The sequence below is a fragment of the Nelumbo lutea genome, chromosome 5 (genome assembly GCF_056320005.1).
Source record: "Nelumbo lutea isolate HS-2025 chromosome 5, American lotus-T2T, whole genome shotgun sequence".
In the NCBI taxonomy this organism is placed as follows: Eukaryota; Viridiplantae; Streptophyta; class Magnoliopsida; order Proteales; family Nelumbonaceae; genus Nelumbo; species Nelumbo lutea.
Window position 1 is genome coordinate 9,980,262 of NC_142688.1, and position 24,798 is coordinate 10,005,059.

The 24,798-nt window shown below is 41.7% G+C and overlaps 1 pseudogene across 1 annotated transcript; it reads left to right on the top strand.

Annotated features, from left to right (window-relative positions):
• The first annotated feature begins 20,038 nt into the window (after positions 1–20,038).
• Positions 20,039–22,997, top strand: LOC148850256 (alkane hydroxylase MAH1 pseudogene; annotated as a pseudogene). Its single transcript, XR_016098956.1, has 3 exons — positions 20,039–20,373; positions 20,687–20,852; positions 21,081–22,997. The product of XR_016098956.1 is annotated as an alkane hydroxylase MAH1 pseudogene (transcript).
• Positions 22,998–24,798: the final 1,801 nt, after the last annotated feature.

Genomic DNA, 24,798 nt, shown 5'->3' on the forward strand with positions numbered 1-24,798 from the left:
CAAGCCAAATAACTTCATCCTCTTGACCCGATAGGCTGCTACAGTGATTGCTGGACAGAGTGATTATAGCAGCATGCCAGGGTAAACCAGCATCTCATTTTATATGCATCTTTCAATGTTTATTGAGCCCTTTCCCACTGCCCCTTCATAACTTCCAAATTGAATGCCTAGATTTTTCCTGTTGGATTTTCTATGAAGACCTCATTCTTGTTTTGTTAATTTATTTATCTGGGTAAATACATTTACTTAGATAAGTGTTTTTTAGGGAAGATTTATTCGGATAAATACATTTATCCATGTTCTTTTATTTCCCATATAAATAAGGTAATGACCATTTTAGTAAAAAAAAATTCAATATTAAAATGAGCATTTTTGTTCCATTCAAGTATTGACAACTTTCCCCCTACGTGAGAAAGTTATTTATCTACCTAGGAAATGGGTACCACTTATCCATACCTAGTAAAATAAACTTTGCCTGATTCCTACATAAATCTTGAAAAAGAACATAGAATTTTTTATCAATGAGAATCAAAATCTAATTGACCAACTTCCTCCTCTCAAAATGCAAAAAAAGAAAGCCCTGAAAAAAAATCTAGGCAAAATTTGGTTTGTGGTTTCTAAATCCATCCATGAAAGTTCAAAGATTTTTAATTCCATAAAGTAGTATGTTAAAGTTGAGTTATTTTTTGTTCACTCTATTTGATAAAAAAAGCAAAAGGTGCCTCGTTAATTCTTGTGGACAGTTAGTATGGCTAAGACATTAATTCCTATGGCTAAGACATTAATTCCTCTACAACACGCTACAAACAACAAAAAGGCAGTAACGTTTAGAAAATATTGGTTATCTGTGCATAAGCCGGATTGTCTTCTATCACTATGAAGGAAATCTTGGGTCAAGCCTGCAATGTCCAAACAATTCCTCTGCTTACAATTTAAATTCACAAACCTTCGAACTTGAAAGACAATGGGGATGAACTTTGCAATGATAATGGGATACTCTTTGTTTCGATTGGAGAGAAGATAGAATATTGAAATTAAAGAGGAAAAATCTAGTCATATTGGATTTTTCCACCAAGATTCATGATCTATACTTTAACTTGTACTTTGATTCGAGTGACAATTTGGTCACCAAATTTTAAAATATGGCAATCCAGCACTTAAACTTTCAAAATATGACAATCCAATACTTGAACCTTCAAAATGTGACAATCTAATACCTACCGTTAACCAGTCCGTTAATCAGTCGTTAAGTGACTTTTGAAAAGTCAAAATTTCCCTTCGAATGCCATCTATTCTCTTTATCAACCATCCAATTAAACATTGACAAAAAACTGAACAGTCCCAAATCCTAGCCTCTTCTATTCAAAAAAAAAAAAGGTTGTGATTGTTTAGAAGAATCTAGAATTTGAGATTGTTTATTTTATTGTCAATGTTTGGATGGTTTGTGAAGAGAATTAGATGACATTCTTAGGGTATTTTTGACTTTTCAAATGTCACTTAACGGCTGATTAACGAATTAGTTAACGGCAGGTACTAAATTGTCACATTTTAAAAATTTGGATACTAAATTGTCACATTTTAAAAATTTGAGTATTAAATTATCGCATATTAAAATCTGGAGACCAAATTGTCACTCAAGCCAAAATACAAAATATTGATCGGAAATTCTCCTTTTCTGAAGTGTGAATGGAGAAAGTACAAGAATGGGACAGGTGAGAATTGCTAAGGTGGCAATTTGTAAGACTTAACAAATGAATAAGGAGGCAGTTTAGAAAAGAAAGGGGATCGAGGAAGGAGAGTCCATGTGACGTGGTCAGTTTTCTTTTAATACATATGGATGATGGATATCAATTCTTCTCTTCTGAGCCTATAAAATTTTACATATTTATACTCTTTTCAAACTGAGCCTATAAAATTTCACTTGATCCACTATTTGATAATTGAAGTGGTTAGCCCGCGGGGCTAACTACCATTTATGGGATCTTAACTTACAGATGTATTATTACCATTTTCTTTCCATAAAATATTTTTATTATTTATAAAAAATATAAGAAATTTCACTTGGTCAGTCGGGATAAGGAGAGATCAGTTGGTGTGCGACATTCAGAAGAGGGAAGCACCCATATAAGCTGCCCATGTGGGTTCATCTGGATTCCAATCCAAATGCCCATAACTGCTGCATCATGTGAGAAGACCCCATTGCCTACCTGAACCCTTAGAGGTTAGTCTTTAGTTCTGTGGGTAAGCACATTAAAGCGACCTTTCTATTAGAATTTATTTCCAGGGATTTAATAATGTGAGTTGTCTTCCCTTTATTATGATAAAATTCATAAACGATGATCTATTATACTTGAATCATCCCCCCAATGGCAATTCGTGACTTGAGATGGCCTACTCGGTCACACTGCTCAATGAAAGAAAACCAACATAATATACTTTGAAAAACAATACAAGACAAAAACACAAGCTTCACTCTTATTAATTATACAATTATGGAAGAGTGATCAATTCTCAAAGAGCCACTTTTGCTATAAGCATTTGGTTTTCTTGCTGCAATTCTGAAGCCATTGTACTATTGGTGGTGCCTTTAGACCCTGGAGTTCCAAAAACACTCTTTGAGTTTACCCCGAAACTCAAGCAACAAACTCGAAATGGATGGTTCTTACCCAAAGCTGTTGTCATCGCATCATGGGAATCCATGGTCTCGACCAAGGTGCCCCGTTCTGCTTGCTCGATGAGACAACAAATGATCTCATCCTTGCCTACAATAGTTTTGAATAATATATTTATTTAAAATGGTCCAACATAAAATCAAACCAAAACCATTGAAATCATAACACCCCCCTTAGGAAATTTGTATGAACCCTCCTGAATAAGGTCCTCTCTCCTAGGAAGGGGCATTGTTCTGCCTTCTCTCTTCTCCTGCAACAAACCATTCTTTCTGAGAGTCAATATATAAAATAATGAAAAAATCAAAGGTATAAAATGCATTAATCTTCTTACCATTTCATGGAGTTGGGTTTTTTCGGTTACTCCATTAACATACTCCAATTCCAAACAGCTAATTAAGGAAATGGTAGACCAAATTTGATAAGACTAGATTGACTAGACGGTATCATGGTGATGGATCATGGTAGAATCACATACTCAAAGATTAAAGAAAGCCGGAAACAGTTATTTCACAAGTTAGAAAAAAGAAGGTATTTTTTTTAGATTTTCTCTTTGTTGGGAAACGAATTCCAGCTTAGATGAGCCCTATTTCACAATCGAACTAAACCCGAATTAATCAAAATAGATACATACATTTAGGGGGCATTCTTTTTTTGGATTTTGAGAGGGGGGAAAGTTGGCCAATGAGATTTTGATTCCCATTGACAAAAAAACCTATGTTCTTTTTATCAAATTTATGTGGGGACTAGGGAAAGTTTATTGTTCCGTGTATCACTTACCTACCCATCTCCTAGGTGGGTAAATAACTTTTCCACTTGGGGGGAAAGTTGCCTACACTTGAATGAGACAAAAATGTCCTTTTTAATAATGGTTTTTTATGGCTAAAATGGTCATTACATTATTTACATGAGAAATAAAAGAACATGGGTAAACGGGTAAATCTTTCCTAGGAAACACTTATCCGACTAAATGCATTTACCACGGTAACTAACTTATTGAAAAACAAATAGGGCCTTATATTGTAATTATAAATATTCATATTAATATTAACAATAATATATATATATATATATATATAGAGAGAGAGAGAGAGAGAGAGATAATATAATATGTATCTTAATTATAAATGTTGATATATTTTAATAATATCATTAATATAAATATAAAATACATTTATATTTTAACTATCCAAACTAAAACCAAACCAAACTTATTTAAATTTAGTTCAGACTGGTTCATGAAAATGACTTAACTAAAATGTCGATTAAACTTTATGGGAGGTTTCAACAACAATCAAAAACTTCATGGAGGTTTTAGAAATTTACCCTAAAAATAATTGGGATAATAGCATATAATGGCAACTTTTGGGCCCTAATATAAGTAAAAGTAATATTTAAAAAAAATTCAAAAATAGAGTAACTTTTGAAAAATAATATCAATAAAAGACAGAATCATTGTTCATCTTCTTCCTCTTGTAGTCTATTCACCAGCGTCGCCATCTCTGCCGCCGTCAACATTGCCGGAGGTGGGTTGATGCAGAGGTGGCGGCGCTGATGGCTATTTCTTTGCCCAACGCCACCACCTCCGCCCACCAGCACCACCGCTGTCGCCTCTGCATCCGCCCACCTTCGGCAACGTTGTCGGAGGCAGAGGTGTTGCCGAAAGTGGCGAGCAACGATGCTAGTGAATAGACTGCAAGAGGAAGAAGATGAACAATGATTCTGCCCTTTGTTGATATTATTTTTCAAAAGTTACTCTATTTTTTAATTTTTTTTTAAATATTACTTTTACTGATATTAGGATCCAAAAATTGCCCTTATATATTATTATCCCTAAATAATTTAAGGAATCAATTCATTGACTCGTTGAGGCATCTAAATTCATAACTCTATTCTCTCACATAGTGTAGTGTAAACTGATGAGGGCAGATTTGGCCCTCCAGTGAAATTGTGACATGTGGCACCTCGTGACAACTAGGAAAACACCTAGCCAACAAACTTACGAAGTTGGTGACCCACCTGGGCACTAGTCTGGCCGGCCTGGTGCGACCTGCGCACGGCATACGCGACCTGCGCGGCGCGCGCACGGCCTAGCACGCGGCCTGCGCTAGCTGCGTGCGGCCTCCGCGACCTGGCCAATCTGGACCGGCCTAGCGCATGATCCGGCCAAGCCGCCCATAAGGCGCCCACCGACGAACCTGGCCTAGACACTGACCCGCCGGCTGACACAGGCGCCGACCTGATGACCTGGCCTAGACACTGACCCGCCGACTGACGTAGGCGCCCCCCCTGACAACCCGGCCCAGGCGCCGACCTGGCCGCCTGACACAGGCGCTGCCTGACGACCTCGAGGAGTTCACCACCGTACCCCGGTTCTGACAGGATGCGACGAGTGTTACCGTTTGGAGGCTTTTCACCCACCTAACCCGCGAGGACTCCGGTATATAAAGACCTCACCCCCCAAAGGGGAGGGGGAGGAAAAAAGGGAAGTAACCCCTGCTCTCTAGCTCTCTCATATTATCTTCAAAGCTCTCTACAATAAGAGTGCTAACATAAGCGTCGGAGAGCCCCCGTCGGGAAAATACCCCCGGGACCTTTGGTTCAGTTCTCGCAGGTCCTTCAGCTCCCGCCGCCTACAAAGAGGAGGAAAAGATGGAGTTCTCGGAGGTCCCTCAGCTCCCGCCACCTACAAAGAGGAGGAAAAGATGGAGTTCTCGCAGGTCCCTCAGCTCCCACCACCTACACATAGGAGGAAAAGATGAAGTTCTCGCAGGTCCCTCAGCTCTCGCAGCCTACAAAGGAAAGAAGACCACCTCATGCTGAGGGTAGTCGGATTGCGCCACACCAGGGAGCTCCAGCATTCTCTAAGTCACCGGCCGCCTAGTAGGCAGTTCGCCACCAGGCAGTTCACCACCAGGCAGTTCGCCCCCAGGCAGTTCTCCATTGAGCAGTTCGCCAGTAGGCAGTTCACCACCAAGCAGTTCGCCAGTACTTAGCCAAAAAATTTTACATCACAAAACATTGGTACGTGATCGAAAACGGTTACATCATAAACTAAACAGGGCACATTCTACGTAGTAAGAACAGGCAATGGTTGGGACCCATAGACTATAGTCTATACTATAGCAGGTTGCCCCGTATATGGTACATACTAGCAGGCCAAACAGGGCACATGCCACGTGGTAAGAACAGGGAAGTGTAGACTAAACTCTATTCTCTCACATAGTGTAGTGTAGACTAAACTCTATTCTCTCACATAGTGTAGTGAAGACTAAACAGGGTACATACCACGTGGTAATAACAGGCAATGGTTGGGACCCATAGACTATAAGTATATACTGTAGAAGGTCGCCGCTTGTATGGTATATACTAGCCGATCAAACGTAAACCACAGAATACTTTTATAGATTTTTTACAACAAAATTGACCCACTGTTTCTCTATTCCTAAGTTTTTTAATTGGGTTAAATATTTAGTACCTCGTATGGTTTAGCAAATGGATAAAGCTTATTCCAATGTTTAAAAAAAAAATTTAAGGTATCTCTAAGTTTTCTAATAATAGATAATTCTAAAAAAAACAAAATATTGAATTTGTCCTTTATTATTCAAATTTTCAAAATTAAATCTAATTGAGATTTCTACGTTACCGTTCCAAAATCAAACCTTTATTCACTTGCATTAATTTCGTCCGAGCTTGCAAATTCAGAAACCAATTTTGAAGAATTAGGGTTCCTAGCTATTCTCTCTATTGTGCTGCGTGTCAAACGAAAACCTCGGATATACACCAAGATCCGAAAATATGAACCCCGATGACCTTGGCAAGGAGAACCCACAAATGGGATGATCAAAATCAGTTTTTCTAAGTTCTCCATCTCATGTTTTCATCTCTTCTCTTCTAAATTTTCCTTAGCTTTCTGAGAAAAACAAGTAAAGGCCGCAGATCAAACATATCCTATCTCTCCCGATCTAACATTTGGGCATTTTTGCACCACCAAAATCAAACACTTGGAAAAAAACACAAACAAAACAAAAAACCTCTAAACTTAAAAATTCAAACAAAATAAAAATAATAAAGGGGAATGTTTATAGGAGTGTAATTCACCTTATCAGACAGTTTCACATGCAGTGTTCCATCGTTTATTGAAAATTTCCCAAAGTAGAAAGAATTATTGATGGTTGCCTTGCTTTGTCAACGACCATTCATTCCATCCTAAAGATATGCATGAAGGAGAGAACATTGGTGCTGGGTTCGAAAGGAAGATCCAGTTTATGCATCATCGGAAATAAGTTGGAATGAATTAACGTAATGATATCTTGCTTTCTGTGCAAGGTTTTGAGAAAACATTGTGGTTGGGTTTTATATTGAAAATTTAAAGAACTATAAAGGGTAAAATCGGTCAGAGAAAGGTAGTTTTAAAATTAAGAAAAATCTGTATTACTTTAAAAATCACGAATAGCTTGAGGAATATTTTTTAAATTTTTGAAGGACAAAAGTTATCCCTTTATATTTAAATTTATTGATAAAAATGAGGGCAAATAGGGTAATCAGTTATTAATATTAAATGAGTTGAAAATAGGTAAATGTAAGGTAATCAATGCATACAATTCCCTCTCATTAAATCCAACATTTAATTTAAAATATTAACTTGCATTCACCTTAATTAAATCATATATTTAAGGCATTTTTGTTTCTTCTCATCATTAAGTTCTATTAATTAAATCTATACATAATAAATTAATAATTCTAATACAATAAAAGCTTATACTTTCAAAATCTACATGAAAAAAAATAGTTTTCATCTAAGTGGTGGTAAGAAATTAGACCATTTTGCATCAAATGGGATAATCCATGTTTTCACAATTAAATAATAAAATTTAAAAATAGATAGAATGAAAAAAATACATAAAATTTAAAAAAATTTGAAAACATTTTTTTAATATTATATATTATTCGGCATATTAAACAATAACAAGTACGATAAATAAGAGATGTTTTATAAATGATGGAAATGGAATATAAAACTTAAAACCAATTTGAAATAAAATTATTTTCCTATTTTCTCTCATTAAATCTCATATTTAAGGTATATTCTGTCATTAACTCATATATTTAAGATATATTTTTCTCATCATTAAATTCACAACATGAATTTTATTATTATAAAAATAAATATTTTGAAAAGTAATTTGAAAACAAAACCATTTTCTTCCCTCTTGTCATTGGGTAAGCAATTCAACCATTTGGGTCTAATATCGTATATTTACTAGAGAAAACAAAAATAAGTATGAAATGTAAATTATGAAAATGAAATGTCAAGCTTAAAATCAACCTAGAAATGAAATGCTATTATAGTCTAATAATAAAAATAAAAAAAATACAATGAATCATACAAATAAAAAATAGAGAAAATTTTGGGCAAATACCTACTATTATATATTTATAAAAGATAAAATATTGGGCATATGTCTAATATTATATATTCATTATATTGAACATAAATAAGTATTATACATAAGAAATAAATTTATCAAGGGCAAATTTCTTAAACTACCCTTATAGTTTAGCAACTTGACTAACTCTATACTGTTTATATATTATCTTAGAGTACCCCTAAATATTCTAACATTTGTCTAAAAACTCTCCTATCGTTAACTTTCCATCATATTCCATCACATACGACATCATGTCATCGATACTTTTTAAAAGAAAATCCCAAAAATACCCTTTGGACACATTGGCTCTCTCTCTCTCTCTCTCTCTCTCTCTCTCTCTCTCTCTCTCTCTGCACAGTCTACTATTAACGAAGCCGCGCCACCACCATTGCAACCTTTGAAAGCGATGGCTCTTCTCTGTAGCCAAGTCGAGATGCTAACGGTCAGTGATGAAGGAAGATTTGGCCTGACCTCACAGTTACGCAACATGTGGCAAAGGCAACAGCTCGACACAAAAGCACACCTAAAGCACGAGCACCAAGGGGAGAAACCAACAGACCAAACTCCCCTACCAGCGGTCTGAACTCCCTACTAGGAGCCCGAACTCTCCCTTCGGCCCCAAGCCAGACAGTAACCTGAACTGGCCTGCATGAAGCAGTTCGGGACACACCTCGCCGAGATTGCCTGCCTTATAGCAGTTCGAGACACACCTCGCCGAACTGGCCTGCCTTATAGCAGTTCGGGACACACCTCGCCGAACTGCCTGTCCTAAGCAATACAGGACATACCTCCGAACTCAAGACTTTGCCTCACTCACCACTCCAACGCATCGCCCTCAGGATGCCAAAACCAAACAAACCGTACCATGCCTAACACTGAGGAAGACCGTACCTAAGGGCGGCGCACCTGACTGACTTGGGATCTGACGCTTGATGGCCACGCTCCAAATGACCACCTGCCACCGCCTCCTAACACTGCCATCTCCAATTACAGAGACGGCTCCGACAAAGAGCAGTGGCGGTTCTATCCCAGCAGAAAGGACGACACCCAATCTAACAGAAGCAAGAGTAATCATACCCGACCTGACAGGGGCTTCGGAGTGAGTGCGCGAACTGGTTATAAAAGGCCCCTACCCCAAACAACAAGGTATGTGAACTTTGCGCCATCTAGTGTTTACTTTGCCTTTGAGAGAATACTAATTTGAGCTTCGGAGCTATCTCACCGGGTTCCCCCCGGAGTTCCTTCATATTCTCCTTTTCAGGCTCCCCGTTGCTCCACTCAGAGGTGAAAACGTTGACAGCTAAGACCAGCCGGATTGCGCTCCATCAATTGGCGCCGTTTGTGGGAACGCTTCTAAAAGCCTCCCTCTAAATCTTTCTTACCTACCCTTCTTTCAAAAACTCCAACACTGATGGCCTCCTCCAACAGTGCCGACGTGGAACGGAAACGACCACCACTGGAGAGCAACTCCATGTTCCCGTGGTGTGCATTGGGCAGTTCACCATCCCTCTTTCAGTGGATGGGATCCCCAGTTTGAATGTGCCACAAGCAGTGGCGCCCCTGAACCCTCCTTCATTGAACATCTCTCTTCCACTCCCTATTGAAACAAACTTCGCTGAACCAACTGTTGTCCCACTGGCAACCCGCCCGATTCAATGCAATGCATGCGGGCAATGCAAGCCCAAATGCAACAATTCCAGCAGCACCAACTCCAGCAACACCAAGTACTGCACCACCTCTCCCAGCACCATTACCAGCAGCAGTTCCCTCAGCTGCACCTAAACCAGTCACTTCTCCCCCCCCCCCCCCGGCACCCTGTTTCGAATCCGGTTAAGGCCTCCCCTCAAGGTGAGCGACCTCACCGAAGAGAAGCTTCCCAACCCCAGAACCCCCTAATAGTCAGGCCTCATCCCCAGGCCGAAAGCAAAGAAAAATCACTCCCGCCTCGCAACTCGTAGGCGGGTCAGGAACCTCGTCCACAAAGTCACCTCGGTGCTCCAAGCCCGAGTTCCCACTCACGGAGAACCGGTTCGCGCCCTAGCAGCAGGCCAGCATTCCGGGCCCATCGAGCTCAGCAACACGGAGGCCAGCAGTGCCAGTACCAGGCCCGCTCAAAGAAGGCACTAGCGAAGTCGCCGAACTGCTACCCATGTCCTACCCGAGCTCAGAGGCAAGGAAGAGACGAGCTTGGACGAGGTAAAAACTGTCCCAATTCTCTTAGTTCCTCCCCCCCCCCCCTTTCATCAGAACTTCTGGCAGTCCCCTTGCCCAGAGACTTCAAACTCCCATCTCTAGACAAGTATGATGGGTCCTTTGACCCCAACGACCACGTCGACGCATTCCAGTCACAAATGCACCTCGCTAGGGCCAGCGAGTCATGCATGTGCATGGCCTTCACCACCACCTTCAGGGGGTGGTCCACACCTGGTACCGAAACCAAGCTTTCAGGACAATAAGAAGCTGGGCCCAGTTCGTGCAGATCTTCACCGCACACTTTGTTACCAGCAAGCGGTGCCCCAGAACCGAGTAAAGTATCTTTGGGATAATCCAAAGAGAAGGAGAACCCATCTGGAGCTACATCAAGCGGTTCAATGAAGCATGCTTGCAGATCCCACGGTTAGACCCCGCGGTACAGCTCGCAGCGCCCAAAAGAGGGGTAACGCACAAAGAATTCAAATGGAACATGGTGACCAATCATCCAGCAACTGTGGCCGACATCCTCAAGCTTGTAGACAAGTTTATGAGAACAGAGGAAGAGATCAACCAAAGAACCGAAGGCGGGGTTGAAAAAAGAAAAAGAGAAGGCGAGCCCTCCAACCCATGTGACAGAAGAAGCCAGACCCGAGAGGCGAAGCCAAACCATCCGTCCCGAGCTCCCTTAGCAGTTCGAATGGATTACACGCCATTGAACACAAAGCGGACAGAGATCTTGATGACGATCAAGGACGCCCTCTACATAAAGTGGCCACATCGCCTAAAATGCAACCCAAACGAAAGGAACAAAAATCTATACTGTAGTTTTCATAAAGATCACAGTCATAGTACCAAACAATGTAATAATCTCTGAGACGAAATAGAGGGACTCATCCGTCGCGGATACTTGAGAAATTTTGTACATAATGACAATAATAATAAAGCAGGTCGGCAAGGGAAACACGGGAAAGATGCCCTCAAATCGAGCAACAGATCGGCCGAAGCCTTGCAGCGACCTCCTCCGGAAGAGAGGCCAGTTCGGGGAACCATCCACGTAATAGTGGGCGGTTCGGTGGTGGCTGGTTGCACTTCGGCAGCAGCACGGACGTCAGCTTGCGAGGCGGCCCGAGAGGAGCAGAACCCTCCCAAGAGGCCGAAGACAGAATAACCAATCTTTTTTACAGAAGACGATGCGCGAGGTGTTCACTATCCCCACGACGATGCGCTCTCCGTGATCACATACTTGGCGAAAGTAAAAGAGGCCTTGCTCATCTTCCAGTCACACTTCATCAGGCAAATCCCGAGGTCAGAGAACTCTAAGGTCGACGCTCTATCCCGGTTAGCCAGCACAAGTCACAACAACATGAGAAACGTGTACATAGAGGACTTACCTCGGCCTAGTATTCTCGGTGGGGCAGAGGAGGTCGCTCCCGTCCTCAAAGTAGAGCCGAGCTGGATCGACCCACTCACGAGTTTCTTGCTAGATGGAACCCTCCCTGCAGACCGCAATGCGGCCAAGAGGGTGCAGTGCCAGGCAGCCAAATACGTCATAATTGACGAACGGTTGTACCGATGGTCCTACACGCTCCCCTACTTGCGTTGTCTGCGACCTACCGAAGTCGAGCTCGTACTCCGTGACACTCATGAAGGTTTGTGTGGCGGACACCTGGGGGGCAGAGCACTCGCCCAAAAAGCACTTCGACAAGGATACTACTGGCCAACGATGAAGGAAGAAGTCGTTGAGCTCGTCAAAAAATGCAACAAGTGTCAGAAGCATGCCAATATCCACCATTAGCCCGCTTCCGACCTCAAATACCTCGCCAGCCCATGGCCCTTTGCACAGTGGGGCATCGACCACCTAGGGCCATTCCTACCAGCAATAGGTAGGAGAAAGTTCCTAGTAATGGGTAGACTACATCACAAAGTAGATAGAAGTCGAACCTCTAGCGACAGTTACGGCCCGAAACATATAGAACTTCTTTGGAAGAACGTAGTATGTCGTTTTGGGTTACCTCGGGTACTAATCTCTGACAACGGCAAGCAGTTCGAGGATATCAAGTTCCAAGAATGGTGCTAGAGTATGGGGATTCGGCAGAACTTCACATCGGTCGCGCACCCACAAGCAAACGGTCAGACAGAAGTAATGAATAGAGCTATCCTCCGCGGACTGAAAGCACGTCTAGATCCAGCTAAGGGGTTATGAGCGGAATAGCTACCAAGTGTTTTATGGGCTCACTGAACTACAAAAAAAACCACCACATGAGAGACCCCTTCAACCTCACCTACGGCACTGAAGCAGTAATCCCGGCGAAAATCGAAGTACCTACACTGCGACAAGAAAATATGACGATCAGACGAACGGAGATGGGTTACGTACCAACCTTGACCTACTGGACGAGGTAAGAGACCTCACACACATCCGGACAACGGCCTACCAACAACTGGTAGCTCGGTACTACAACGCCAGAGTAAAGCAGCAAAGCTTCCGAGTCGGCGACCTAGTTCTTCGTAAAATTATGGTGCTAGAACCCGGCGTGGGCAAACTTGGACCAAATTGGGAAGGGCCCTATAAATTAAAGAGAGCGCTCGGGGGGGGGCATACGAGCTCGAAACCTTAGAAGGCAAATAGGTACCCCGAGCATGGAACATCGTTAACTTAAGGCGATACTACCTGTAAACCGCCAAGCGAAGTGGACGAAATCGCTACAAGAGCCTTAGAGCCATGACGCCGAGTCAACAAGAGGAACCTCGGCATAAGCGAGCAAAGAAAACTTGGGCATATTATCAGTTCGGAAAAATATCAATCAAACAGAGTAAAGCGAAGCAGAAGATCAAACACCGAAACAGGTCACGCGAGGTCGTGCAAGTACAATAACCCGGGCAAGAAACAGATCAGGTATGTTATCAGTGGGACAAAAAATCAGTTCAGAAAAAAGAACAACACTTAACCGAAAAGATTGTCTATTCCATTGCAAGAAAAAGGAGAGTACATAAAAAAAAAATTTACAAGCCCGGAGCTACTTCTTCCCCATCAGAAGGCACTTCAACGACACCCGAAGGCCCTGTCTCGCCCTTAGAATCCGGCTCGCCATCGACAATATTTGGCCATCTCCTGAGTTATACGCGAAGTGGATATGGCACTAACGTCGAGGTCGGGATACGTGTTCCGGATCATCCAACGGCTCAGTTTGAATCCCCTTCTATAAGAATCCACCATCAAGTCGTCAAAACGCGGCGAGGCAATGTAGTCTTCAACGGCCTTCTTATTGGCATCTTCAATACCTTGGGAAAAGATCTGCGTTTTCTCCCTGATGTCCTCCTGAAGATATTCGACCTGATGCAGCAGGTCCAACCTCAAGTCCGCCATGTGCTTCACGACTACCCCCATGGCCTCGACATCCCGCTGAGACATCGCCTGCCTGGCCAGAGCAACTCGAGCAGCCTCTTCAGCAGCATAAGCGGACGCCTCAGCTGCTCGGGTATTCGCCTCGGCAGCACGAAAAGCCTCCTGGGCAGCATGAGCAGCCACCTCAGCAGCTCGTGCCTGTCGCGAGCTCCTCTCCACCTGGGCTGCTAAGGCGTGAATAGAAGAGTTCACCTACCAAAAGAAACAAGTGAGCGACAACAGCAAGAAGGATAAAAAATGAAGAAGGCAGACGAAATCTGACTTACCACCATAGCATGAGTTACGGCACGGCAGGCAACCTAATTCAAGGGAAGATCGGTCCACGCCGCGATCTCCTCGGGGAAAGTAGCCTCCATACTCTTCTGAAGAGCGTAGTTTGGCGACAACACGATCTTGAACTCCCCTTGAGCTCCCGAGCCCGAGGGTCCGGCCCGCGCATGAGCGGACCCAGAGTAAGCAGGGGCACTCGAGTAGGCGGGAGCACCCGTGTGAGTGGTCTCAGCGTAAGGGGCCCCTGCCGCTTCATGCATCGGATTTACCTCGGGCTCCTTGGGAAGATCCTCCGGCGTGTGGCCTGGAACTTGAGGCTCATCATCCTGGGGCAGTTCGGTACGAGTTCGCTTGGCGACCCGTTTCCTCCTCTTCATGCCTTGGAACAGGCGCCCCCCACGAGTCTTCTCTGAGTCCATCACACCTCTAGAAAAAAGTTCGGCATAAAAAAAAACGAAGGAACAAAGCAAACAAGAAACCTCTAAGCTAGAAACCTACCCGAACTCAGGTCAGCCGCAATAAGCTTGGCCTCTGTTAAGTACTGATGGCACTTTAAACCTTGTCGTGCCCATTGCCGGAGGCCCTTCACCATCTCTTTATCGAGAGTGACACTAGAATTAGGAGCGGCCTCACCCCACCCGGTCTGAAAAGGCCATCCTTGTGCACTTCGCACCCCGAAGTAGTCCCGCTTCCACGCCGGGACCTTGTTAGGAAGTTCGTGCAGAAGCTTAAAGCCCGGGCAAGGAAACAGGTAATATGCCCATCTTCCCCCAGGAAGAGAACCCGCTTGTTTCTTGAGCATTAAGATAGAGGAGAATATCTCCAAGTCTAAAGGGAAGTTCTGTTTGCAGAAAAGGGAGATTATCCCCACCAGGTTCCGAATAGAGTTCGGATGAAGCTGGTCAATGGTAACGCCGAAGTGGTTTATGACCTCGACGAGAAGGGGGTGGAAAGGCAGTCGCAGCCCCGCAGCGAGTTGCTCTCGAAAAATCACGATCTCATCAGGACCGTGTTCCCAAGGAAAGCTACCCGAAGGAATGAAATAGGTGTACCACTAGGCAGATTGTAAGAGATAAGTAAAGATTGGAGCCCCTCGAGCGTCATGGTCGAAGGACCAAACCTGTCTAGCATTCGACCTCGACGAGAGGTAGATGCCAAACTGCCCAAAGCGGCTCAGCCCACGGGTTCGAGGTCATCCTCAAGTTCCACCTCAGGATCATTAAGGCAGACGGGGGATATGGCTTGGTTCGTAGAACCTACATTAGTCCTACTTGAAGAATTGTCTGAGCTATCAAAGCTAGACATCGAGGAGAAAAGGTGGATTCAGGAAGGTACTCACCGGAAGAAAGTTTTGAAGGCTCCGGAGACTGGAACAAGCCAAAAACCTTGAAGGCGAAGTAACAAGCCTAGACGCGAACTGAAAGGCCTAGACGCGAGCTGAAAAGTTGGACATGAGCTCAAGAAGCAAACCGTAGAAGTGATAAATCGACTGGGGTCCCCTACTATTTATAGCTACAGTAACCAAGAACCAACAGTGTTGATCAAAGCCAATCCAATGGCCCGCATTCGCGCTGACCGCACATCTCCTGAGATCGAGACGTGATTGGTGCACGTCTCTCCGAAATGAACAAAACGTCAGTGCACGTCTTTCTGAAACCGACAACGCGCCGGCACACGTCTTTCTGAAATTGACAATGCGCCGCACACGTTTCTCTGCAATCAACAACGCTAGCACGCGTCTCCTCAAAACGGCAGTGGCGCACTCTTTTCAAAAATTAAAAGACCCATTGTCACGTCCCAACGGTGCGATTTTTTGAAATTTAAAATAGACGCGCGCTGCCACGTCCGTCAACATTATAAGCCATAGGCACGTCTCCCAACTTTTCGGACGCTCTAGAAAACCGAAGAACCCTGGCAAAGCACCTCGCGCTGTCAAGATTCGAAGAACAGGACAAATCCACCTACCACCTCGCAAACTCCCCGCGCCAGGGCAAGAGCCTTGGCATGAGGAGTGGGTGGCAATTGATGAAGGAAGATTTGGCCCGACCTCACAGTTACGCAACACGTGGCAAAGGTAACAGCTCGGCACAAAAGCACGCCTAAGGCACGAGCACCAAGGGGAGAAACCAGCGGACCAAACTCCCCTATCAGATGTCCGAACTCCATACTAGGAGCCCGAACTCTCCCTTCGGCCCCAAGCCAGACAGTAACCCGAACTGGCCTGCATGAAGCAGTTCGGGACACACCTCGCCGAACTGGCCTGCCTTATAGTAGTTCGGGACACACCTCGCCGAACTGCCTGCCCTATATCAATACAGGACATACCTCCGAACTCAAGACTTTGCCTCGCTCACCACTCCACCGCATCGCCCTCAGGACGCCAAAACCAAATAAACCGTACCATGCCTGACACTGAGGAAGACCGTACCCAAGGGCGGCGCACCTGACTGACTTGGGATCTAACGCTTGACGGCCGCGCTCCAAACGACCACCTGCCACCGCCTCCTGACACCGCCATCTCCAGTTACAGAGACGGCTCCGACAAAGAGCAGTGGCGGTTCTGTCCCAGCAGAAATGACGACACCCGAACTGACAAAAGCAAGAGTAATCATACCCAACCTGACAGGGGCTTCGGAGTGAGTGCACGAAGTGGTTATAAAAGGCCCCCTACCCCCAACAACAAGGTATGCGAACTTTGCGCCATCTGGTCTTTACTTTGCCTTTGAAATAATACTAACTTGAGCTTCGGAGCTATCTCATCGGGCTCCCCCGGAGTCCTTCATCTTCTCCATTTCAGGCTCCCCGTCGCTCCACTCAGAGATTAAATCGTTGACAGGTAAGACCGACCGGATTGCGCTCCATCAGTAAGTATCTCAGCAATGGCCATGAGAACCGGTTGACACAGGTCCAGTTCTTCTTTGCCGTCACCCGCTGCAACCTTTTATCTTTTCTTTGTTGTCCGTGGAGAGGCCAGACACCATATTAGTCTATTAAGAATCTATTCTTTAGACTCATCCTTTCTACTATATTATTAATAGAGAAACCTTCAATAATGTTTATCATTTCTGTTAAGTGCTCTTTTGTATTCTGGAAAAAGAGCATTTGGTTTCCCCAAGATCAGCGATTGCAGTTATGTATGGCCTTCCTTCCGCTGATGTCTAGTTTAAAACAGAACACATAGAATTGGCCATGCCACCTGTCCCCATCTTCCAAACGAGGGGCTGTCATACCATTTTCTTTCCCTCTTCCAAAATACTGAGGGCCCAACAACCACTTTGGCTCCTCCAAATCCCAATCCAGTTTATACAAATTCTCAATCAAACTTGACCCCAAAATTTTCTGATAACCGTTGTGGCAATGAACTCTCTCTGAAATAGTGCAATTTTTTAATAGTGGTGGCCAACACAAACCTAAATTCCCTAAGAAAGAAGTTGTTGTAAATGTCTACATTTGACTTCCTTGTGGTATCATCCCAACAAGGTTGTTCCACGAGAGGTTCAAATATGAAAGAAATCTAAGGCCCGCCTATCCTGAAGGGATTTCCCCAGTCAACTTGTTATCTGAGAAGTCTAACGACTCCAGTTGTTCAATTCTCCCGAAAGATGGCGGGATTAGACCTGTCAGAGCCTATCTCGGTACTCTGATGGAAACCCTCTTAGATGGCAAAATAGAGAGTTGCACTTGAAAGACTCCAGAAGCTTGTAACGGATGAGAAGCTCAGCTCGCGAAGGCAATGGCAGTGTACGATGATGGTGGCTTGTTTGCAATGGCAGTGTACGATGATGTTAGTGAGGGCAAACTTTGGTTGTGATGATGTTGGTCCAAGAGGATGAACTTTCCATGTGGCGGAATAGGATTTATACAAGCTGAACCCCCTAATTCATTAAGGTGAAAGATTCTGTTCAGATATTCATTTTGAAATTGTGCAGGGAAGGATGAACCTCCAAAAGGGTTGATGTTGTCATTTAACAGAGGATTGAATTGACGTTAATGTTTCATTTTAAAACTTTAAAAGAGAACAATGGGTAAAATTGTCTTTTTATCTTTTCATTAACATACTTTAATAACAAATAGGCTTTAGACAATTGTCGGAATATTTAGGGGTATGCTAAGACAATATGTAAACAATAAGGATACAGTTAGTCAATCAATTAAAACGTAAAGGTCATTTAACAAATTTACTATTTTATCAATGATGAAAATGTAAGACTTACAAATCAAACTATTTTTTTTTTTGGATGGTGGTTTAATAATTTAGGTCATATGGATTAATGGATGATATGATAGTTAAATAATTAATGTTTAAAATATAATAAAAAATTACAAATAATAAATGTATATACATATAAAATTATATATTAATTATGCTAAGCAAAAATTATTTATGATAAGTAAAAAATATTTATATAATGTAGATGAAATATATAATTTAAAACTAAATCGAAGCAAAACTATTTTCTTATCTAGATGATCAATAAATGATCTAAGATTTTAGAAAATGTCATAATGTCATAATTGAATCATAATGATATAACATTTTAATAGTTTTCGTGGGTTTGAAGCTTGAGTAATACTAATTAACTAATAGACACTATTACTAGGCTTAAAAGTTTTGTGATAATGATAATATATAATATGTTTCTAAAATATTTTTACAATTTTTATATTTCTATGTCTATAGTAATTGTTCTTATTTGCCACACTTATTGGGGTTTATTAATATAGAGAATTATTCTTATTCATCTTCAAAAATTTGGCCTAGTCGATCTCATCACTTGCTATTAACTTGAACATTGGAATGCCTTCACCCGAGACCTCATCCTCGGCCTCTAACATCGCTTTGATTGCAGGTCCTGCTCGGTACACCACATCATCCTTCCACCCGGATTCATCCAAATTGGCAAGATTATCTGTTAGATGTACACCTCAACTCCAACTAGTTCGGAAAAAGAGCTTTGACCCATCAAAGCACTCGTGAATTTTGTTGAATACCACCTGATTGGTCATTTTTTAATAATAAAACAATTAATTGTATTGGGGAGGAGGAATTACTTGATCCGGAACCTCCCTCATGGTTGATGGATGTGTAAAATTCTGGTTTTAATTGTTTGTGAGATCAGCTTCCATCAGGCAAAGCCCGTATTCTCGATGCAAGGCTGTAAGGGATACTCGAATGGGCTTTGCCTGAACGAAACACTAACAGAACTTCAGATGTGACAAGACTCAACGTATCATAATGTTCCACCAACCCGTATTAAGTAGGTTCGAACTCTCGGAACCATTTCGCCTCTGGGGAGGGCCGGGGTACTTCAGCGTGTTCACTATTCAACCCTCTCTACAGTCTACACATGTAATAAATAAGGAATGAACCTACGGAAGCATACACGGTACATCCTAGTAGGCGTGTAAATAGATCGAATTCGAATGGAATGAATTAATATTTGAATTCGAATTTGATTAAAAAATTCAATTTGATATATGACAGATTTTGGAAATTAATATCTGAATTTGAATCCGATTAAGTATATAAACTATTCAAAGACTAATTAATTATTTTAGATAATTAAGAAATATTTTATTAATATAAATATATAAAATATTCAAATAATTCAATTATTATATATATAAATTAAATAAGACATTTAAATATTTTATATATTATATATAAAAATTAAATAATCGATCGAATTTAAATATTTATCGAATCAAATCAGATCATATCCAAATTCGACCAATTAGATATTTGAACTATTCAAATTGATTTGATCATGTGGAATCTTGAATTCAAATACCGTTGACACCCCTACCACACCATCTCTTTTTCTCACCACTTGTTAATTACATTTACATGGTCACATTTTTTTTTGTTTAGGACACATTTATTTGGGGTGGAAAATCGTACCGAGATAAACTTTACACCCCAGTTCTTTTTTACACATGTTTGAAAAGAGTGTAATTTTACACTTTAAATCGATGTAAAACTCATTTTTTGATATTTTTTTTTTACACTGATAACCGATGTAAATTAAACATTGAAATTGTCAATGTAATACTAACGTTTCTTTCTTGTTTATTTTTCTTGCCGGCGCCAATGCGTCTCCGTCAAACATCCAGAAGGAAAACCCAGCAACGGCAATGGCAGTATGAGATTTCTCTCTCCCAAGTCGAATTTGAACCTGGGGTAGCAGCGGCAAAACCCAGTTGTAGCGTCAGGGTGGCTTTTTTCTCTCTCTTCCGTCACCACCACTACAACTAGTTGTAGCGGCAAATCTGTGAACCCACCTCCAGCCTTTCTCTCTCTATCTGTCTCTTTTTCGTTCTCTCTCATACTCCTCTTTTTTCTTCTTCTTCTTCCTCTGTTTCCCTCCTCCTTCTATGTCAACTACAATAGCTCCCATCTCAGGTTTCGTCAATAACTCCCATCTCACCTAAAACAAATGCAGCCCAGTTTGGAAGGAATACAAATACAAATATATATAAAATAATATAACATTTAAGGTTTTGTACTCTACAAATTTATATTTATACTCCTTCCAAACTGAGCCGGGTAAATTGCTGAAATCTACCCAGAAATATTTATTTTTCAAGTCTTCTGTACATATGAATCACTGTTCCTCTTTCTATTTTCTTTTGTAAAGATTTATTTTCCAAATTTGCCTTGCAACTTTATTTATTTATTTTTGTTTTAATAAAATTTGTATTATATTTTTCTGTAGAACCAGCACCAATAGTGACTATATGGATATTTTAGACATGTCGGTGCCTTTTTAGAGGGTATCTACTTGCAACTGTGACACAGAGAGATGCTCAAAACTTCAGAACAAACTTTAGCAACGTCGTAAACTTGACGGGAGGTTTCAGCAATTTTTCTCCCGGTATCATGTATGTATTTTAATTTTCGGTAGTTATAGAACCAGCTAAGCAAGCATACACTTCTGGTATCCATCCATCCAAAACCCCATTTGATATTTGGTTGGTTGGTTTGGTCCTCCAATTTATTGTACGCAATAAAGTAGGAAACTTACCGTGTCAATTGCGGTACGCTTATGTAATTGTATTCTCAATTTCTCATTATTAATACCAGTATTCTTCTGCGGTTTAAATTTTCAGGAAGAAGGATATATGTAGCATTTATACATCTATTATCATACATGCCTGATTAGCTTGCTGCTCCGATCGAGACTCGAGAGTGGACGAATAGAAAAGTTGAGATGGAGCTTGTAATCTTCTTCATAGCATGTGTTTGTTCCTCATATTTGATATGGTACCTCAAACACAGGAACCAAGTCTTATTGCAGTGGCCTTTGTTTGGCTCAATCCCGTCGGTCGTCCTCAACATGCATAAAATAAATGATTGGATAGCCGGGATTTTCCTCTCCCTCGGCACCGGCTCCTTTAACATCAAAGGGCCAAAGTTGTCGAAGCTCCATTACCTGGTGACTACCGATCCAGACAACCTCAAGTACATTCTCAAGACCAATTTTGCCAACTTCCCCAAAGGCCCAGAATTCCACCAGAAGTTCGACATTCTCGGCGGGGGAATATTCAACGCCGATTTTGATTCGTGGGCCAAGCAGAGAGAGATGGCGCATTCATGTTTCAGGTCGTCCGAGTTTCGGAGCTTCCTCGCAGACACAACCAAGAAGGTGATCGAGGACAGGCTTGTCCCTCTGTTGGATCATGTGGCGAGTCATGGATCTAGCATTGATTTGCAAGATGTATTTTCAAGGTTCACGTTTGATACTAGTGTCATAGCGGTGTTTGGGAGAGATTTAGGACACCTTTCTCCGGATTTGCCTACTAATAAATTTGTCCAAGCTGTTGATGATGCGCAGGAAGCAATACTTTACAGGTTTGCAGTGCCGACGTTAGTTTGGAAGTCGATGCGCTGGTTGAAGGTTGGAAGAGAGAGGAAGTACATCGAGTCATGGAAAACTTTAGATATCATCTTGGCCGAATATATTTCTCAGACGAAGGAAGAGTTGCGTAAGGGAGTGGACAGAAACACTGTGTTATCCACCTATATCAAGTCTCAAGAAGATTCTGAACAAGGTCGATGGCAAAATGGTGAGCATCAGTCGTCGGTGAAGAATAATGGTGACAAGTTCCTCAGAGATAGCATGCTGACCTTCACTCTCGCCGGACGAGATACGACTACTGCAGGTCTTAGTTGGTTCTTCTGGTTGGTTTGCAAGAACCCCCATGTGGAAGAAAAGATCTTGGATGAGTTGAGGCTTTCATTCTCGAAGAAAGCGACGGGCCGCAGTAGCAGTGGGGAAAAAATGTGGCCATGGGTGTTCGACAAAAGTGATCTAAAAGGGTTGGTGTACTTTCATGCCGCGTTCTGTGAATCATTAAGACTGTATCCTCCACTTCCCCTCAACAGCAAAGGTGTGGTGAAGGAAGATGTCCTCCCCGACGGCAACGTCGTGAGGCCCGGGATGGAGATGATACTCTCCCTGTATGCTGTTGGGAGGATGCGATGGATATGGGGAGAGGACTGTTTGGAGTTCAAGCCCGAGAGATGGATTCGTGAGGATGGGACGCTGGATCTTCAACCCATGTCCAAATTTTTTGCATTCAGCGCAGGGCCGAGATCATGCATAGGTAAGCAAATGGCTTTCACTCAAATGAAGTTGGCAGCTGCAGCTATACTCTTCAACTTCCACGTTCATCTAGTGGAGGGTCAATCGATCACTATAAAACCAACCTTAGTTTGTTTGATGAAGAATGGGTTGATAGTCAAATTGAAACAAAGAACGCCTTGGGATTAAATGGGTTACTACTCGTAATTTGTTATTCATTTCCTGGACATGCTTTGCTTTAGAGAACAATTAATTTATGCATGCATCTTTATTAATATCTTAAGTTTCATTCAGTTGCTAAACATTAGGACTGTATGCATGACATGTATGCGCATACATGTTTTCATCGACCTTGGCCTTGATGAAGTGTGCATGGAACATTGTGCGGATGTCAGTAGTATTCATGTTTATAAATACTTGGTTGTTGATGTTTATAATTAAATACTTGGTTGTCTTCTGGTTGTATTTTTTGTTGTACAGCGCCCTACTTAATTTCATGGTAATTAGTGTTAATTAGTTAATGCATTTATGGTCCCCCGCCCTCAGAGCGGAGCTACGTGTCTTTGAGTGGGTCAATTGGCTGAAAATAAAATTTGAAAATTTATGTATTATTTTATTAAATTTAAATGAAAATATAAGAGCGTGGAGTCTCGACTTAAAAAGAAGCTATTTGGAAGATTTGTATGCAGTGGTTGAGCTGCATTGACGAAGCCATTTCCAATAAATTATTTAGGATAGTTTCAATATAAGTCACCGTCCAAAATATTCTAAGGAGTGTTTGGAATAGTGGGCGTTTATTCAATAAATGCTGTCACGTCGTTTGTGAAGTGAATTCGATTTTAACTACTATTGTTTTTCAAAGTTTTTTGAAATGGTTAGTATTTTTTCACTATTATAGTGGTGCCTAATTCTTGGTTTTACAAATTATAATCGTTGAATAAAATATGTAAATAGAATCAAACACATACTATGATAATTTCAATATTCAAAATTATTATTATTGTTCTACTTCCTACCAAAGATTATTAATGTAGTATATCATATCGTTGCATTTTACAGCCAAGGTTCTACAATCAAGAGGAAAGCAGATGACGAGATCATACGTCGTTGATTTTGAAAATTTTTGTACATTTGGATGAGCTGTCATTAATATCCACCGTCTATATCCTCTTAAGTCCCATTTCACAGATCTTACATTACATTTGCAATTAATTCAAGGCATTACAACAATATTTGCAGCTGTTGAAGGGTCCACAATTTGCAGATCGTTCAAGGCATTACATATTTTTTCTTTTTCATTTCAAGAGCTGGTGTGTTTGGATTTCAATAAAGTGGCAACAGATCTGAGGAAACATTTTCTCCATATGTCACATATCTTATCTATATCTATATAAGAAAGAGGGATGGGTGAAAGTTAAGGGCCTCTCACCATAATTCACACATGGGCTCTTCTATTTTCAAAACTCACACATGTGCTTTTTCTTAGCTTCATTTTTAGGTGATGTTTGATAAATATAAAATCTGAACTCTGAAAAGTTAAAAAGATATTAAAAATATCTAAAATCTGATGCATAGATGTTTTTTTACTTTTTAGAGGCTCTGAATAGATAAGGTTGTTTGTATTGGATCAAACCTTTAATATCTAAAATCCCATGATTTTACTATTTTATCCCTAGAATAGACAATTTGGTATTTTTGAGTTCAATTTGTATTATTTCATATAAAATAATTTATATATTTGTGTTATCAAATTCAAATAACTTAACAATTTGTGTTATCAAAACCCGACCCAACCCGAGTTTTTGCATGGGCTTGGCTTGGGCCAGAAAACTCAAGCCCAACCTAAACTTGGGTTGGGCTTGGGTTGAGGCCTTGGGTAGCTCAAGCCTGGCCCAACCCAACCTAAGCCTGGTCAAAAAACACATATGCATTATATTTATATCAGAAGTACAGATACATACGATGCAGAATCTGAATTCCAGCCCTCCCCCCCTACTACTAGCCCTCTCCCCCCTCTATAAACCACATCCTGCCCGTGAATTTGGCATCAATTCACGGTCAGGAAGCATTCCCCCTGTACTTTGGGGCTATAAAATTTTGATCTGAGCTGAATGGTCATTCTCCCTTAATTCTATTCTTAAAGTGAGTCATTAAACTGAGTTCAGACCTGAAACAAATGCTCACAATAGTGTATCAACTAGGGGTCACACATCAGGAGCATCTCCCATGAATGACAAAGGAGT